The sequence below is a fragment of the Vulpes lagopus genome, chromosome 5 (assembly GCF_018345385.1).
Source record: "Vulpes lagopus strain Blue_001 chromosome 5, ASM1834538v1, whole genome shotgun sequence".
NCBI classification, from domain to species: Eukaryota; Metazoa; Chordata; class Mammalia; order Carnivora; family Canidae; genus Vulpes; species Vulpes lagopus.
Window position 1 is genome coordinate 114,109,047 of NC_054828.1, and position 8,915 is coordinate 114,117,961.

The window sequence follows — 8,915 nt, forward strand, 5'->3', positions numbered from 1 at the left end:
TGGGATCTTCTGGGATCTGGGGTGGAGGCTGTGAGTTCGTCCCTGTCCCCCAAAGTGCTGGGGCAGCTGGGAACTGGCATCACTGCTGGTCTCCTCCATTCTGTCCCCTGCTGCTTGCATTCTCCTGACACTGTCCCCTCAGGGGCCAGCTGGGGCAGTCTTGGGTCAAATGCAGCCACCTTGTCTTTGCTCCCTGTAGTAGGCAGCTAAAATGGTTTCCTGTATATTCCCTTCCCCTTGAGTGTGAGCTGGTCCTGGAGGCCTGCTGTTTACAAAGAGGATAGCTGAGTCTGATGCAAAAGTCTGTAACTTCCCTCCTGCCTGAACACTGTCTCTCGCTCTCTCAGGCTTTCACTCTGATGAAGGCAGCTGCCATCTTGTGAGCTGCCCTGTGGGGAGGCCCACATGGCAGGGAGCTGAGGGCCGCTTTCAGCCTTCAGCCAGCGTTGACTAGAAGGCCTCAGTCCGACAACCCACAAGGAACTGAATCCTGTTAAGAACTATTGCATGAGGGAACCCTGGGTGGCACAGCGGTTTGGCGCCTGCCTTTGGCCCAGGGCGCAATCCTGGAGACCCGGGATCGAATCCCATGTCGGGCTCCCAGTGCATGGAGCCTGCTTCTCCCTCTGCCTGTGTCTCTGCCTCTCTCTCTCTCTCTCTCTCTGTGACTATCATAAATAAATTTAAAAAAAAAAAAAAAAAAACTATTGCATGAGTGAGCTTGGAAATGGATCCTTCCTCTTCAAACCTGGAGATGGCAGGATGCCTGGGTGCCTCAGCGGTTGAGCGTCTGCCTTTGGCCCAGGGCATAATCCTGGAGTCCCAGGATCGAGTCCCACATCAGGCTCCCTGCATGAAGCCTGCTTCTCTCTCTGCCTATATCTCTGCCTCTCTCTCTGTGTGTGTCTCTCATGAATAAATAAATAAAATCTAAAAAAGAAAAGAAAAAAAAAGTTAAAAAAAAAAAAAAAAAACCCTGGAGATGGCTAGAGCCGGCTATGTCGGTTGTAGCCTATGGGAGACCCTGAGCCGATGACCCCATGAAGCCACCTCCAGATTCCTGACACACAGCGTCTGTGAGATAATGAGTGTTGCTGTTGAAGGCACCAAGGTTTGGGTTAATTTGTTACGTGGTGATAGATCACAGATATACCCCCTTTGTCCTTGACCCTGTCGCCCCATCAGCCCTTTGTCCTTGGCCTCTGTTTACTCATCTGGTTCTCCCCTTGCCTTCCTGAGCCTCCTTCTCTCTCCTTCGCCGTCATCTCTCCCACCCCAGGCTGAGGTCTACCCCAGCGTCTCTGGTCTCCACACTCCCCAGGGAGAGCCCATCTATTCATGGCTTCCATAACGTGTAAGTACCGTGTCTATAGCGATGCTCCTCCAGTCATTCCCCACCCCTTCCATCAGCTCATCAGCATTCAGTTCCATTTCTCCTCCGGCCCCTGAATATATATTTTATCTGGATGTTACTATAACAACCCAAACCAGTGAATATGTCCCTTCCCGTCATCTCTGTTTCCAGTCAGCAATAGATGTTCCTTTTGGAAGGCGGCGGATCGCTTGCTCGTACCCCCTGCCAGAGCTGAGCACAGATCTCCTCGCCTCTGGGCTGCCTCCCTCCAAAGACTCACCTTCCTTAAACATGATCCCCAAGACATCAGATTATCAATCACTCTCGAGTCTCCAAGTTCTTTCCCATTGAACTTGCCTGATGTTTTCCACCAACATCCCCACGTGACTCTAGCGGCTGGACCAATGTTTCACCTCCCTGGCCTCAGGGAGGCCCCAAATGTAAGGCTAACGATTGGAAAAGTCCCAGATGTCCTTCAACAGATGAATGGCTAAACGGTGGCACATCTGCATGTGGAATTTTACCCAGGAATTAAAAAAAAAGGTACCATTAACACGCGCAACAACTTGGATGAGTCTCCAGAGGTTTATGTTGGGTGAAAAAAGCCAATCCCAAAAGATCTGACTCCATATACGTAACATCATTGAAAGGAGAAAACTGTAGAAACAGAGCATGGATTCGTATTGCCCCGGGTTGGGGAGACGCATGGGGGAGGTGGGTATGGCTGCAAAAGGGGATCAAAATGTTCTGTTCCATGACCACGTCAATGTTGGTATCCTGATTGTGATACCACACTTAGGTGTTGAGAGAAGTTATCATGGGTCGGGGGGAGACTGGTAAAGGGTACAGAGGATTTCTCTGTAGTTCTCACTACTGCACATGAATCTAAAATTATCCCCAAAAAGGGATGCCGTGCTGGCTCAGTCAGTAGAGCACACAACTCTTGATCTCAGGACTGTAAGTTCAAGCCCCATGTTGGGCACAGAGCTTACCAAAAAACAAAACAAAACAAAAAAAACAACTCCAAAAAAGTTTAATTAAAAAAAGATACCCCTTTTTTTAAAAGATTTATTTATTTATGCATGATAGATATAGAGAGAGAAAGAGAGAGGCAGAGACACAGGAGGAGGGAGAAGCAGGGTTCATGCCGGGAGCCCGACACGGGACTTGTTCCCGGGACTCCAAGATCGTGCCCTGGGCCAAAGGCAGGCGCCAAACCACTGAGTCACCCAGGGATCCCCAAAGATACCCTTTTTACTGAGTGGCATGGAACTCAACTTAAAGCCTGGAAGGTACATTACTAATATAAGAATATGAATGAAAAAAATCACTGCTTTTTACTAATGAAAATGTTTGTATCTGACACAACCACAGGCTTCCAGCCTTTTATTTTGACATTGAATTACATGCCCCACAGAGAGCCAGGCGGGCTGTGGGGTTGCTCAGCAGCTGCCCTGAGCCCATGAGGTCCTATTCAGCAGGGGGCAGCTCCTTTCCTCTTCCCTCTGGAGGAGCAGAGGAAGGAACCAGGGGAAGGGCTGGGGTGAAGGAGGTTGCAGCAGAGTCAGGAGAGTTCCACAGGGGAGGGTCCCTGAGTCTGAGGGTCAGGCCAGCAGCAGAGGGAGAGAGATTAAGGGGGAGTGACCCTGGGCATCACCTCCTTGCCCTCCCTGTGCCTCTCTGGATATTGCCCTCTCAGTCCTAATGCCCTCACCCACCAAATCCCAAGCAGCTCTGGCTCAGTTCTATTTCCTTAGAGACCCTCATCCCAGCCTTAATCCCTTCTTGTTTGAACACCACAATTTAAATTGTATTTAGTATTTTATTTTTATTTTTTTAGAGGGGGGCGGGGAGAGAGAGAGAGAATCCTCAAGCAGACTCCCTGCTGAGCACAAAGCCCAATGTGGGGCTCTATCACACAACCCTGAGGTCATACCCTGAGCCAAAATCAAGAGTCAAAGGCTCAACTGACTGAGCCACCCAGGTGCCCCTGAGCTCCACAATTTAGCTCATGATAACTGGCTAATGTTGGTCTGGATTGTGTCTTGTGATAATGCCTCACAGACGGAAAGCATCGCACCAGGCTCCCTGGCACAATGCTGGCTAAAATAATTGTTGGCTTTTATCACAGTCAAAGGGGTGACCCCCTTGATTTATGGAGAGGTCATAAAAATCAAGAAGAAAGAGATCCACAGCCCGATAGAAAAAGGGTCAAAAATAAATCTATAGTTCTCAGTTTATAAATGCAAATGGCCCTTAAACATATGAAAAGATGATCAACCTCCTCAAAATGAAAGAAATGCAAAACAAAATGTGGTGAGAGATCACTGCTCACCAATCAGATGGGCAAAAATCCAAGAGTTTGGGGCACCGGAGTGGCTTAGTCCGTTAAACAGCTGCCTTCAGCTCAGGTCATGATCCCGGGGTCCTGGAATTGAGCCCTGGGTCTGGCTTCCTGCTCAGCGCCCTCTCCTTGCTTGTCTTCTCTCTCACTAGCTCTCTCTTAAACAAATAAATAAAATCTTTAAAAAAAAAATCCAAGAGTTTAACAACATTTCTCAACTGGCAACATACTTTTTGGTACATATTCCTTATGGGAAGGCAAAATGCTACAACCTCGGGGAGTGATTTAAAAAATTGTTTCATTCAAAAGCAATCTTATTTTTTTTTTTAAAGATTTCATTAATTTATTTATGAGAGACACAGAGGCACAGGCAGAGAGAGAAGCAGGCTCCCCACAAGGAGCCTGATGTGGGACTCGATCCCTGGACTCTGGGACCACACCCTGAGCCCAAGGCAGATGCTCAACCACTGAGCCACCCAGGCGTCCCGACCTTGATATTCTTAAAAAAAAAAAAAAAAAAAAAAAACAAATCAGTTATTTTGTAGAATATCCCTTGTTTTGGGTTTGCTATGGTCTGATGTCTGTGCTTCTCAAAATTCATACGTTGAAACCTACTGCCCAAGGCGATGGTATTAGGAGGTAGGGCTTTGGAAGGCTCTACCCTCACGACTGGGATTAGGGGTCATAAAAGAGATCCCACAGGGCAGCCTGGGTGGCTCAGCGGTTTAGCCTTCAGCCCAGGGCCTGATCCTGGAGACCCAGGATGGGGTCCCACATTAGGCTTCCTGCGGGGAGCCTGCTTCTCCCTCTGCCTGTCTCTCTCTCTCTCTCTCTCTCTCTCTCTCTGTCTCTAATAAATAAATGAAATCTTAAAAAAAAAAAAATTTAAGAGATCCCAGGGTGCTCGCTTGTCCCTTCCACCACGTGAGGACACAGCGCAAAGACGGCTGACTATGACCCAGGAAGCCCTCACCAAACACTGAATCCGCTGCTGTGATGGTCTTGGGCTTTTCAGACCCCAGAGCTGTGAGAAGTGAATGTTTTCTTGTTTATAAGCCACCAGCCTATGGTACCTTGTCATAGCAGCCCAATGGGTTAAGATAGGGTTTGGATGTCTCCTCAAGATTAACTCAGGCGATGCATCTCGGGTTGGAAGATCATAGAAATGATGCTGTGTCCTTCTCACAGCCTCTGTTAGGCGGCATACCATTTCCATTTGGCTCATTACTGATGATGTTACCTTCAATCATTTGACAAAAGGGAAGTGTTTCAGGTTTTTCCATTGTAACGTCACTCTTTTTTCCTTTGCAATTAGTCAGTATTTTGTTGGGAAGTATTTTGAGACCCTGTAAATATCCTGTTCCTCATTCAACCTGCGATGTATTCATTTATTTCTAGCAGGACGCATAGATTTCTATTTTATTCAGTGGGCTGTAATCTGTTGGTATCATCATTGATTCTGATGCTCAAATTTTCCCATATTTTGCCAGTGGGAGCCCCGCCCCTGTATCCCATTATTCTTTGAGCACTTCCTTACTTTTCAGTGTGACATACTCTGGGCTCATCTTGTTCCTTGCTTGGTCCTACTCTGGAAACTGCCATTTCTCCAAAAAGGTTCAGTTCCTTTTAGTAAATAATGGTATTTAGAAACTAAGATCTGAGCATGAGGTGTGCTCATTCCAATGGAGGTTTTATGGCTTGTAGGTGCTCTCAGTGGACAGAAAAAGGGACTACTGATATAGAGACACATACAGGCACGTGTGTGTGTGTGTGTGTGTGTGTGTGTGTGTGTGTGTAGACGTATTTTACATCTATGTTTTTATATCTGTCAATACAGTGTGAGGCTCATGCTGGGAGTGACAGAGAGAGGCTAAGGTGTCTCCTGACGGAAGGGGCTGAACCAGCATCTAGAAATGGGGGAGGTTTATGACAGTTGCTGTGGGAAATCCAATAAAAGGATAAAATAATTGAATAAAAGATTGTGTATACACAATAAAACACATAAAACCACACAGAACGAATTTGTGTCTTTAGGAGTTTCTCTGTGCATGAGAATGCTGGCACTTTAATGGTTGCAAAGCACTTTCACATCTACTCTTTGTTTTCATGTTTATAACTTCTGTGGTGGGTTAGCAGAGTAGTCCACCCAGCCCTTTGGGACTTTGGGGTGGGTGCTGGTTGCTGGTCCATGGAGTCCCCAGAAAATGAGCTGACTAGCAGTTGGCTGAGGCTTTAGGGAAGTAATATCAAATCCCCAGATCTAGGGATTGCTCAAACTCTGAAGGAATCCCCAGGAAGACATGACCGTGCCACTAGGAAGCTGGCCCCCACCAAAGGAAACTTCTTCCCCATAGGCCCTCAGGCACAGCCATGGAGGACAATGAACCAGGGAGATTCTTTTAGGACTGGGACCTGGATCCACCTGTGAAGAAGTGAGCCTGGCAGCCCAGGCGGCAGGGTGTGGTCCAGGCCATGAGCAGCAACCCCTAAAGGTTCTTCCCCTTCTCCTCTTTTGCGAAGTCAGTCCCTGTTGTGGATAATCTGTTTTCTCTCCGACATCACAGATTTGGCGTTTTGGGTAGTTGCGTTTAAAATGTAGCCACCGTGGTGGATAAGAAGCAGCCACATCCATCTCATTGAGAGAAATGCACATTACTCAGAGATCCTGATTTTAGAGCTGGTCATGACTTGGATTATCTTCCTTTGGGAAGGAGATCAAGTGCATTTTTAGTTGTAGATGGCGTGGGTTCTTCATTTTAGTAGGAACATCTTAAAAATATCTTTTTTATTGAGGTGAAATTCACAGAACACTAATCATTTAAAAATGTACAATTCGGTGGCGTGTAGCACATTTGCAATGTTGTGCAACCACCACCTCTATCAGGTAGCCAGAGCGCTTGGAAAGTGCATACACAAGGAAAGAAGGTACACGTGGATGCCGGGCAGCCACGGGAGGAAGTGGAATGTGTTTGCTCAGCACCCCTTGCTCCGGGGAACGAGTTTGCTCCTACTCCATGGGTGCTGGCTGGATGCACCAGTACCGATGCCATCTCCTGCACTCCCTTATGGGGGTGGGCATGTGATTCATGCTCTCCTGCTGGCTGTAGAACCTGGTGCGCTGTGGGCTTGTGACCACGGCCAGAACAACGAAGTGACCCTTGGAACGTTTCTGCTTCAGTGAGGGTGACCATGAAAACCCAAACTGAACAATGATGTGTCTCAGACGTCGAGGCTCCAGGAGGGGGAGGTGGGTCGTTGCTAGGGGACATGGAGCTTCATGTCCTAGAAGCCTTAGGCCACTTCCTGAGGGAAACGAAAACAATGTTCTTCCCCTGGGATTCTAAACTGGGAGAAGGCACGCCTGGGCCTGCTGGCCACCATCTTGGAGTCTGTTTCAGGGAGGAGAGAACGCGCCAACACAGTGGGGAGCAGACAAGAGTGATGGCGACCATGAGCCCTGGAGCTAGCATTTGAGAAGCCGGACTTCCCTAGTCTCTCCAACCTTGGGCCTCCCCATTGTCTAAACTCTAAACCACTGAATCCCCTCATTGAAACCAGTTTAGGCTGGGATTCTGTCCCGTGTGACTGAGAGTCTTGACGAATATAACAAGCCACATGGAAGGTAGGTGGAAGTATCACCATTTGCTATAGATGAGGAACCTACGTGGATAGTGGTCTATGATGCAGCTCTCCGGGTGGGTGTGACAAGCAGTGGATATTAAGATGACCCAAGTGGTGAGTCACTGTGGGGCTGAAATCACCGAGCCTGATGGTAGGTGAGCCAGGTCTGCACATCAGGGAGGAGGTGCAGCAAAGGCAGGTGGAATGGTCTCAGAAGCAGGCTGGTCCAGAGGACATAAAGTCTAGCAGGGTGCTGGGGCCCAGGGTAGACTCTCATCTGAGTCAGAAGTGTGGGAACTGAGTCTTCCGCTGGAGTCCCCAGGGGGAAGATGTTAGAGGAACATGCTGCCGGTGAAGCAGTTGGAAGGGCCCCTGTGGTAGTCACTGGTGCTGGTTGCTAAATATGTCTGGTTCTCCCTGCTTTGAGATCCGTGGTAGTGTTTACTTCCTGGATCCTGATAGTTGAATGGAGCTGTTTGACTGGTTCCAGCCAATGAGGGACAGATGGCTATGTCAGTGTGATACCCTCCAGTGCCCTCCTTGCGATGGTGGCTCTTCTGTCAGCCAGGGTCCCAGAATATTCCATGAGCTCTACGCCTCTGCAGACTTGCCACAGACACGTAACAGGAGCAAGAAAAGTAAACCTTATGGTTTTTCATAATAGATTTAATAGATTTAATTTATAGTCATACCGTGCTCAATTTTTTATTGTGGTAAAATATGTACAGCATAAAATTGCCATTTTAACCATTTCTAAGTGTCTAATTCAGAGGCATTAAGTGCATTCACATATTGTGCAACCATCACCACCATCCACCTCCAGAACTCTTTTCGTCTTTCCAAACTGAAGCTCTGTAACCCACTAAATACTAACTTCCCACTCCTCACACACACCCACCCCTGACACACCCCAGTCCCTGGCAACTACTATTCTACTTTGTCTCTATGGATCTGACTACTCTATGTGCCTCACGTAGGTGGAATCACACAATATTTGTCCTTTTGTGTCTGACTTACTTCACTTAGCATAATGTCTTCAAGGTTTATCCATGTTGGAGCAGCTTTCAGAATTTCCTTCCCTTTTAAGGCAGAATAATATTCCACTGTATGCATATGCCACATTTTATTTATCTATTCATCTATTCATGAACATCCGGGTTGTCTTCACCGTTTGGCTATTGCAAATAGTACTGCTGTGAACACTGGTGTACAAACGTCTATTAGAGTCTCTGCTTTCAGTTTGTTTGGGTATGTACGTGGAAGCGGGATTGCTGGATCGGATGGTAATTCTATGCTTACTTTTGGTGAGGAACCACCATATTGTTTCCTACAGAATTCTTGTGATTTTAAGTCACCAAAATTTGGGGTTGCTTGTTGTTGCAGGATAGCCCAGCATATCCTGGCTGATACTGCCCCTTGCCCCAGATAATCTAGGATCAACCAGGATTCCGATCAGGCCCCAGTGAAAGAGACAGAAGTGAGAGGGTACAGGAGCCCAAAGGCTACATCAATTGGAGCTAGACCCAGTGTGATATATGGTTAGGAGGGCCCAGCAGGGTTAGCCAGCACTGATATGCCTCTTCTTGGGACCACCTG